The 9,377-nt window shown below is 50.1% G+C and overlaps 1 non-coding gene across 1 annotated transcript; it reads right to left on the bottom strand.

Moving 5' to 3' along the window:
* Positions 1-6,142: 6,142 nt before the first annotated feature.
* On the bottom strand, positions 6,143-6,215 carry TRNAV-AAC. The gene has a single exon. It is a non-coding gene; the product is annotated as a tRNA-Val (tRNA).
* Positions 6,216-9,377: the final 3,162 nt, after the last annotated feature.

Genomic DNA, 9,377 nt, shown 5'->3' with positions numbered 1-9,377 from the left:
GGCAACAAGGAGACTCACAGCCCTCAGCTCCCTGAGAAGGGTCACAATGTGTCTCTGTGTTGATCCACCTGTCAAATCCACACAGGGAAAGCTCCCGATAGCACAAAACTCTGCCCTATGAAATCATGGAACATGTGCTCTGTGCTCTGTGAAAGCATGTAAAGAATCCAAGCGCTGGAGGACAGGGTTTGGGTCCAGAGCGACCTAGACAAATTGGAGGATTGGGCCAAAAGAAATCTGAGGAGGTTCAAGAAGGAGAAGTGCAGAGTCCTGCACTTAGGATGGAAGAATCCTATGCACTGCCACAGCCTGGGGACTGACGGAGTGAGGGGGGTTTGATAGCAGCCTTCAACTACCTGAAAGAGCAGCATTGTGGGCTTTCTCCTGGCCACTTTTGCTGGGCTGGGCAGGCGTCCTGGAGGCCTTTCTCGAAGAGAATTGGGAACGGAGTTAGAAAAACCAATGTGAAAACCAGAACCTCAGGTTTAGACTCATTTATTTATAATATTAAATCTTCAATTCTAGTGTCACAGTCAATACAATTGCTTCAGCCTGATAGTTGCCCAAAGGGAAACTTAACGTCTCTCCAAGGGGAGTGGAGAGAAAACACTTTTCAGAGTCCAAGAGAGACAAGGCGGGTGAGGGTAAGAGCTTGCAGAGGACCAACCTCTGTTGGTGAAAGAGACAAGCTGTGGAGCTAACCCAGCACCCTTCTTCAGTTCTGTGTAACCTGGAAGGTCGTCTCCTCCATAACCAGCAGTTAGAACATAAGAACAGCCACACTGAGTCAGACCAGTTCATCTAGCCCACTCTCCCAAAAGTGGCCAATGCCCGGCACCCCAGAGGACCCCTGGGACCAACATGGATACAACACCACCACAAACAAGGTTAAAAGTCAATGCACAGGGGAGAAGGATCTTGTGTTTCATTCCTTATGTCCTAGTCCCATCATGTGGCCATTTCCTTTTCTTCCTTTCTGTTAAAAGCTTTGGTGTTTTGCACAGAAACATTATTTCCCCAGGAGAGACCCAGGAGTGTGGGGGCTGCATTCCTGTACCAAACAGTCACTGGAAGGGGGCAGACAAAGGCCTTTAGGACGAGGCGTCCGTCACTGTCAAAATATCATCTCCCTCCCGCAGGTCACTGGCAGCCTGAATTTGTTCCTTATCCTCCCAGAGTCTGGGGGCTGGAATCAGCACTACCCAGCCCCTCCGTATGTAGCAGGAACAAACACAAACCTGTTCTTTAAAACAAGCTGTCCCCTTCCTTCTCAGGGAAGATTTTTCTGTGATTGAAGTTGAGCTTCAGTTTCCCTCTCCTAGGGGTGGGGTGGGTGTGGGGCCAGCTCCCAATGAGATCTGTTTTCACCATTGCCCCCTTTCAGTCACTCTGGGATCCTAACTCTGCTCCCTGCTGTCAGGCAGCTTCCAGCCCATCCACCCTGTTCATTAACTCTGTGGTCATGTGTCACCCCCTTTGCCAGCACACAGAGCCTGCAGGAAAGCTACTCCTGCCAGACGCATTGGTGGTATAGTGGTGTGCGTAGGTGTCTTTCAAGCAATTCATCTGGGTTTGATTCCCAGCCAGTGCAATAATGGCTTTTCTCTTCTGTTGTTTCCTCATTGGGAAGTGGTTTAATTTCAGTCACATTGTGTTACAATCACATTATCTATAGAATGAGACAATAAATGTGTCGAAGTCCAGCAGGTCATACAGGATGGAGGCACACAAGGGGCTGGAATGTATCATCTGAGAAAGACAGAACCCTTGGAAACCTGCATCTCCCATCCCCTGGCCTTGCGTGTTATGATTCCAGCTGCGTGAGCTGTTTGTAGGATGTTCCGGCATGATGGGGAAATGAAGTTTTGAGTCAGTTTTTGCTCCTGCAGATTCCTTTGCTGTTACAATTATAATGACATGAACAAAAGGGAGGCACAATAAACATAACCCCCTAATTGCAATACAGGTGGGGAAAGAGACGATCACGGTTAAGCCAAACACGTCAAAATAAAAATTAATACTAAAAAAGGGGAGAGGGAAGAGATCAGGTATGTGGCGATCCCCTTGATATTTCAACGCACATTGTTAGAATCAAAGTTCAGACTTGACACTGGAAAACCTGCAACTACCTGTCTCTCTGAACACCTGTGATGAGCAAGATGGAGTTGGGACACCTGTTCTGCTTCAATCATTTATTGTGTCTCTGTTCTCTCCTTCTTTGCCCCCCAATTCCTCGTCTCCAATGTCTCTGCCTTTCTCCTCTTGCTCCCTCTCCCCTGCCCTTTCCCAGGAACTCACACTCTACAGCATTTAGGACAAGCCAGAGCTCCCATGTTCTGCACATGAGCCTGTGTCAGAGGACATGTGACCCCGGTCAGAACCAGTCACCAGATCAATATGACCCTTTATGAGCGACTTCTCTGCCTGCTCTGCAATTTACATCTCCCCTCTTCCTCCCCCCACCCCCCACAAACAGGGTGGGGTACAGCTCTGACTGTGAGGCCTAACAGGAGAAATTTCAGCCGAAAGACAAATTTGTGTGAAATGTTGAGAAATTGAAGAGCTCCCCAAATCCCCAGAACTCTAGTGTCACACCCATGGCACCAGCACAGGGAACCCAGTGAGATGGGGTTACAGAATACAAGGGGGGAGGCAGCAGGGAGAGAGGTGACAGGGAGTCTCTCTTTTTCTTTCTCTCATCACTTTCTGTTCTTCTCTTTCCTTCCAGGAACTGCAGTCACAGCAGGGAGGGGTTTGTCTCCGTGTCTGTCACGGAGGTGGTGGAAGTGACGGATTCTGTGACTTCCTGCAACCTCCGTGACTTCTGCAGCGGGCACAGTGGCTGACTCCAGGGCCACTCAATCAACTGGCTCCAGGGACCGCCCAAGCAGCGGCCAATGCGGCTGGCCCGGGGACCACTTGACCAGTGGTCCCGAGGGCAGCAGGAGCAGCCACAGCTTGGTGGCCTCTGGCAGCACTTCTGGGGTGGCCGGAGCAGCAGCTGGCCCCCTGGGGCTCCCCCCTGCCCCAGCAGCAGCTGGAGTGGCAGCGACTCTCAGGGCTTCTCCCCTGGTAGCTGGTGCTCATTATCCATCAAATAAATCAAAACACTTCCCCTGCAAGTGGATTTAGCCCGGGACCCTCAGAGTCAGCAGCTGTTACGCCCCCACTGAGCTCTCTGGCCAGGTGTCCTAGTGCCGGGAGCCTCCGATGTAGATCCTAAAATAGCGTTTTTGCACCAGAGGGGCTGAAATTTTGGACCAGACATTGTAGCTCCACCGTTATTTTACTGAATTGCTTCAAAACAGCAAGTGTAGAAAGTGTCCTAAGTGCCAGGCTCTCTGCCATGGAAACAGCTGCCCCTGCTCTCCAGGAGTCTGTGCGTTCCACCCAGCAACATACACACCTGCTCCGCACTGACGGGGGGTCAGACAGTGACGGTAACGCAAATCTTCAGACTATTAACCCAGGTCCCTTTCTTTAACCCAGGACGTGCCAATCAGCTGTTAGCCATGGCGTTATCTTCATCTTCAAATACCTCTCAGGACATTGAACAGAGGGAGTGAACCCCCCCAAATGGCTTCCTGTTGAGGCGTTGTACCGAACCTGCCCCTGGAGACTGTCTGGTTTTATACTCTTAGAGCTTTTTCTCTTCAAACCCCTTATTCCAATCTCTGGGCCAACCGCCACATTTCAGAGTTTAGAATTTACTCTCATCACCCTCCTATGGCACTTTCCATGTGAATTGGGCAAAGCAAGTAGGGGAAGCTCCATGGCTAATGAAAACCAACACTCTGGGTGAGGCCTGAACTCACACCCACAGCTGTATTTCCCCCTGCATGAGCCACTATAGGTGCTTCTTAGACAAACTTGGGCTGTAGGTGGTTATGTGTGTCTGTGCTTCACCACTTTGGCTGCTCTGTGAAAAGCTGATGGTGCAAACAGAAGCTGGTGGGTTTTTGTTTTGTTTTAAGCAATTAGAGTCTAGTACATTTTAACAGGCAGAAAATGTCCTATTCTGGTCTAGCCCCATTTGACTCCTTCTGTCCATCTTCTTCCTTCGCCCTCAGTGTCTTTCCTTCCCCATTGGGGACATGCAGAGATGAACCCCAGTCAGTCTGTGTCACAGAGAGTCTGTATCTCCTAAGGAATGTGAGTGAAGGATTCCAGCTGAATTAACGCTGCTCACCTGGGTTAGAAACATTTGTTTCTTTCGAGCAGATAGTGGGAAATGGGACATTAATTCAGACCCAGGAGGCAAGGCAGAGGCTTCATGATCCTGATCTCCAGGAAGGGAGAGAGGATCCCCAGGAAGGAACAGAGCTTCCTTTAGACTCAAGCTGGGTCTCCTGGAAGTTGGAAAAGACCCTTGGTCACTGAGGATCCCATGGGATCGTGCTGCTGCAGAGGCTCGAGAGTCCTGGGTGCGGGGAGGGTGTCACTGCACAGTCTGAAATGGAAGGGAGGACCCTGGAAGGGAAGGGGAGGAACAGAAAATGGAGAGGAATGAAACAGAATAAAGGCCTCTTCTCTCTCCCATTCCCAACCCAGCAAGAACTGTTATCAGTGGGGAAACTCCCCACCATGAATGGCAGAGACCACAGAGACATTTGCCTCATGCTGAGAAGTAAGGTGACCAGACACCAAGTGTGAAAAATCAGAGTGTTTCCCCAGATGCATTGGTGGTATAGTGGTGAGCATAGCTGCCTTCCAAGCAGTTGACTTGGGTTTGATTCGCAGCCGATGTGATGATTCCTCCACTAGGAATTGGTTTAATTTCAGTCACGTTGTTTCAGTTTATCAATGGAATGAGAGAATCAGTGTCCCAAATCCCAACAGGTCATTAAACACCCAGTGGAGGAAGAAAGGGGTGGGACTATATAATGAGCAGTTGGAGTCATCCTGGTATTACAATGCTTGGTTTATTTTTTTTTTAAAAAAATCCTTTACTTCCCTCTCCCTTTTAGACTCAGAGCCTTTAAGGTCAGAAGGGACCAGTATGATCATCTAGTCTGACCTGCTGCACCTTGCAGGCCAAAAGACCCCACCAACCCACTCCTGGAATAGACCCGGGAGGAGAGGCAGCTCTGTGCACTGCCTCTACCCCAGGCAGCACATGGAGGCCCTCTGCTCACCTCCCCAATGCGTGTGCATAGATGTGCCAGCAGCACTAAGGTGGCTCCATGCCCACTCTACATCCGTCCCTCCGTGCCGCTCCCAGAAGTGGCTGGCATGTCCCAGCATCCCCTGGGGTGGGGGGAGTGTCTCCACGTGCTGCCCCTGCCCCGAGCACCAACTCTGCAGCTCCCATTGGCCAGGAACTGTAGCCAATGGGAGCTCTGGGGGCAGCGCCTGCAGACAGCAGCACATGGAGATCCCCTGGCCCCACTCATCTAGGAGCTGCTGCCAGAGGGTTGTGTGTACCGGTCACTTTGGGAGCTGCACCACCCCTCCTGCACCCCACCCCCACCCCCAGCACAGAGCCCACACCCAAATTTCCTCCCAGAGCTTTGCTTGTCTTCCTTTCACCAGAACCATCCTTCTTCTCCTGGGCTGCAAGTAGCCATCCCTGGGAAGCCAAGAGGCAGGCACAGGATTCTGCAAGGTAAGTGTCCCACAGCGCCGCGATGGACAGTGCGATGAAGGTAAGTCTTCCTGAGGCACAATGAACTGCAACGCAACGAACCACTGGCCAGGCGTTCGGGGCAAGGGGCATTCACTGGAGGTACAAGCTTGTGAGTGACTCCCGAGCACAGGGCCCCTTCCCCTTTTAAGGACCTGCTCCTCATGGCCTGCGACTGGAGATGACTTGGCTGCATCTGGTGGGTCACACTCCACCTCAGCCAGTGTCCATGCTCTGGGTGTGTGATCGCTGCCTAATGAGAGTCCCAGACACCTTGTCTATCTAGGAGCTCTTCTGCTCTTCCAGCTGTTCAACCAGCCCCTTCATCCCACAAGCATTGCAGGAGGGAGCGGGAGGGGGAGGGGGAGGGGGGAAAGCCACTTCACAGGCATTCAGAGAGGGAGAGGAGACAAAAATGGGAATGGGGGAAGTATAACAGACCTATTGAGCATAGAAATCACTGCTGCTCCTACAACAGCAGGGACAGGCCACTAGGAGCTGGGAAAAATTAAACCATCATGTTTCTGCCTGGTTTTGAACCAGGGACCTTTTGCGTGTTAGGCAAACGTGATAACCACTACACTACAGAAACTCTGTTGCAGGGCTCTGCCCCTCCCTTCATAAGAACAGAAGAATGGCCAGACTGGGTCAGACCAAAGGTCCATCCAACCCCATATCCTATCTGCCAACAGTGGCCAATGCCAGGTGCCCCAGAGGGACTGAACCTAACAGGTAATGATCAAGTGATCTCTCTCCTGCCATCCATCTCCATCCTCTGACAAACAGAGGCTAGGGATACCATTCCTTACCCAGGCTGCCTAATAGCCATTAATGGACTTCACCTCCATGAATTTATCTGCAAAAATAATGAGGAGTACTTGTGGCACCTTAGAGACTAACAAACTTATTTGAGCATAAGCTTTCGTGGGCTAAAATCCACTTTATCAGATGCATACAGTGGAAAATACAGCAGGAAGATATATATATATATATATACACAGAGAACATGAAAAAATGGGTGTTGCCATCCACACTATAATGAGAGTGAGCAGTTAAGGTGAGCTATTATCAGCAGGAGAAAAAAACTTGTAGTGACAATCAGGATGGCCCATTTCCAACAGTTGACAAGAAGGTGTGAGTAACAGTAGGGGGACAAATAAACATGGGGAAATAGTTTTACTTTGTGTAATGACCCACCCACTCCCAGTCTTTATTCAAGCCTAATTTAATGGTGTCCAGTTTGCAAATTAATTCCAATTCAGCATCTCTCGTGGGAGGCTGTTGTTGAAGGTTTTTTGTTGTAATATTGCGACTTTTAGGTCTGTAATCGAGTGACCAGGGAGATTGAAGTGTTCTCTGGCTGTGTTTGAATGTTATAATTCTTGATGTCTGATTTGTGTCCATTTATTCTTTTATGTAGAGACTCTCTGGTTTGGCCAATGTACATGGCAGAGGAGCATTGTTGGCACATGATGGCACATATCACATTGGTAGATGTGCAGGTGAATGAGCCCCTGATGGCATGGCTGATGGTGATTAGGTCCTATGATGGTGTCCCCTGAATAGATATGTGGACAGAGTTGGCAATGGGCTTTGTTGCAAGGATAAATTCCTGGGTTAGTGTTTTTGTTGTGTGGTTGCTGGTAAGTATTTGCTTCAGGTTGGGGGGCTGTCAGTAAGCAAGGACTGGCCTGTCTCCCAAGATCTGTGAGAGTGAGGGATTGTCCTTCAGGACGGGTTGTAGATCCTTGATGATGCACTGGAGAGGTTTTAGTTGGGGTCTGAAGGTGACGGCTAGTGGGGTTCTGTTCCTTTCTTTGTTGGGCCTGTCCTGTAGTAGGTGACTTCTGGGTACTCTTCTGGCTCTGTCAATCTGCTTCTTCACTTCAGCAGGTGGGTAGTGTAGTTGTAAGAACGCTTGATAGAGATCTTGTAGGTATTTATCTCTGTCTGAGGGGTTGGAGCAAATGCGGTTGTATCTTAGAGCTTGGCTGCAGACAATGGATTGTGTGATGTGGTCTGGGTGAAAGCTGGAGATGTAGGTAAGTATAGCGTTCAGTATGTTTCCGGTATAGGGTGGTGTTTATGTGACCATCGATTAGCACAGTAGTGTCCAGGAAGTGGATCTCTTGTGTGGATTGGTCCAGGGAGAGGTTGTAGGTGGGATGGAAATTGTTCAAATCATGGTGGAATTCCTAAAGGCTTTTCTTTTCCATGGGACCAGATGATGAAGATGTCATCAGTGTAGCACAAGTAGAGTAGGGGCATTAGGGGACGAGAGCTGAGGAAGCGTTGTTCTAAGTCAGCCATAAAAATGTTGGCATACTGTGGGGCCATGTGAGTACCCATAGCAGTGCCGCTGACTTGAAGGTACACATTGTCCCCAAATGTGAAATAGTTATGGGTGAGGACAAAGTCACAAAGTTCAGCTGTGACATTATCGGGGATACTGTTCCTGACGGCTTGTAGTCCATCTTTGTGTGGAATGATGATGGAGCGTCTACATAGCCAGACAATCCTGCTGTCAGGGTGCCAATGCCTGAGATGATGGGGCATCCAGGATTTCCGGGTTTATGGATCTTGGGTAGCAGATAGAATAACCCTGGTTGGGGTTCTAGGCTGTCTTATTGCCAAGGGACGGAGAAACTCAGCCAGCCGCAGGGGGTGCAGAACACCGTCCTAGTGTGGGGGTGACAGCGCCTCCAAGATCCTGACACCCCTATTGGTTCCACTGCTGGTTGTTTTCCTTTTCCGGTGGGACTTTGGGCAAGTTGCTCCCCCCTCTAGGGATCTGTCCCCAGCAGGCAAATGGGGATTTCGTACCTTCCCGCTATTGGAAAGTGCTGGGAGAATCCCCCAGCCAAAGCTGCTCTGACAGCGCTAAGCAGCATCTGACCATTCAAGGTCGGAGCGCACTGCCCAGGAGGAGGAGTGTCTGGCTCTGGAGTTTCACTTCAGCCCAGTCTAGAGAGAGGGGCCCAGCCATGGGGTTTGGATCAAGAAGACCAAGTCTCCAATTTGTTATGGGCATTTTGAATTCCAGTCCTGAGCTCCAAAGTGCTTGGTGTCATTTGCACATTTTAGAAGCATGCTCTCCACTCCATTTTCCAAATCATTCATGAAACTATTGAATAGTACCGGACCCCGGACTGATCCCTGCCGGACCCACTAGGTGCCCCCTCTCCGTTGGGCAGCCAGACATGGAGAAGGGCCCCTGGAGTCTGGGCTTTCAACCAGCTCTGCACCCACATGACACTGATTGCATCTAGACCGCATTTCCCTCGTTTGCTTGTGAGAATGTCCTGCGGGACTGTGTCAAAAGCCTTAGTAACCCCGAGATAGATCCCATCTACTGTTTACCCACCTCCACTAGGCCCGGAACCCTGCCCAAGAAGGAAAGAGGCTGGGTTTGGGATGATTTGTTCTTGACAAATCCATGCTCATTCGTCCTAAGAACCTAATTATCCTGTAGGTGCTGCTGACAAACTGAGTGTTTAAGAATGTATTCCAGTATGTCTCCAGCTGTGGAAATGAGGCTGGCTAGTCTGTAAGTCCCAGGGGTCTCTTTGTTCCCCTTTGAAAGACAGGTCCTGTCTTGTTCATGGATGGGAAGATGTTCTTTTTCAGGGATCTCAGACGAGAACTGGGGCACAACACCTGGTTTGCTAAGGCCACAAAAATGGAGGCAGGAACCTCTTCTCTCCTGCTGGCAAAGAACCCCAGGTACCGAAAAGACAGAGACTCACATCCCTGA

The sequence above is a fragment of the Mauremys mutica genome, unplaced genomic scaffold (genome assembly GCF_020497125.1).
Source record: "Mauremys mutica isolate MM-2020 ecotype Southern unplaced genomic scaffold, ASM2049712v1 000674F_np12_subseq_132283:216981_obj, whole genome shotgun sequence".
Taxonomy (NCBI): Eukaryota; Metazoa; Chordata; order Testudines; family Geoemydidae; genus Mauremys; species Mauremys mutica.
This window is presented reverse-complemented; position numbering and strand designations above follow the sequence as displayed.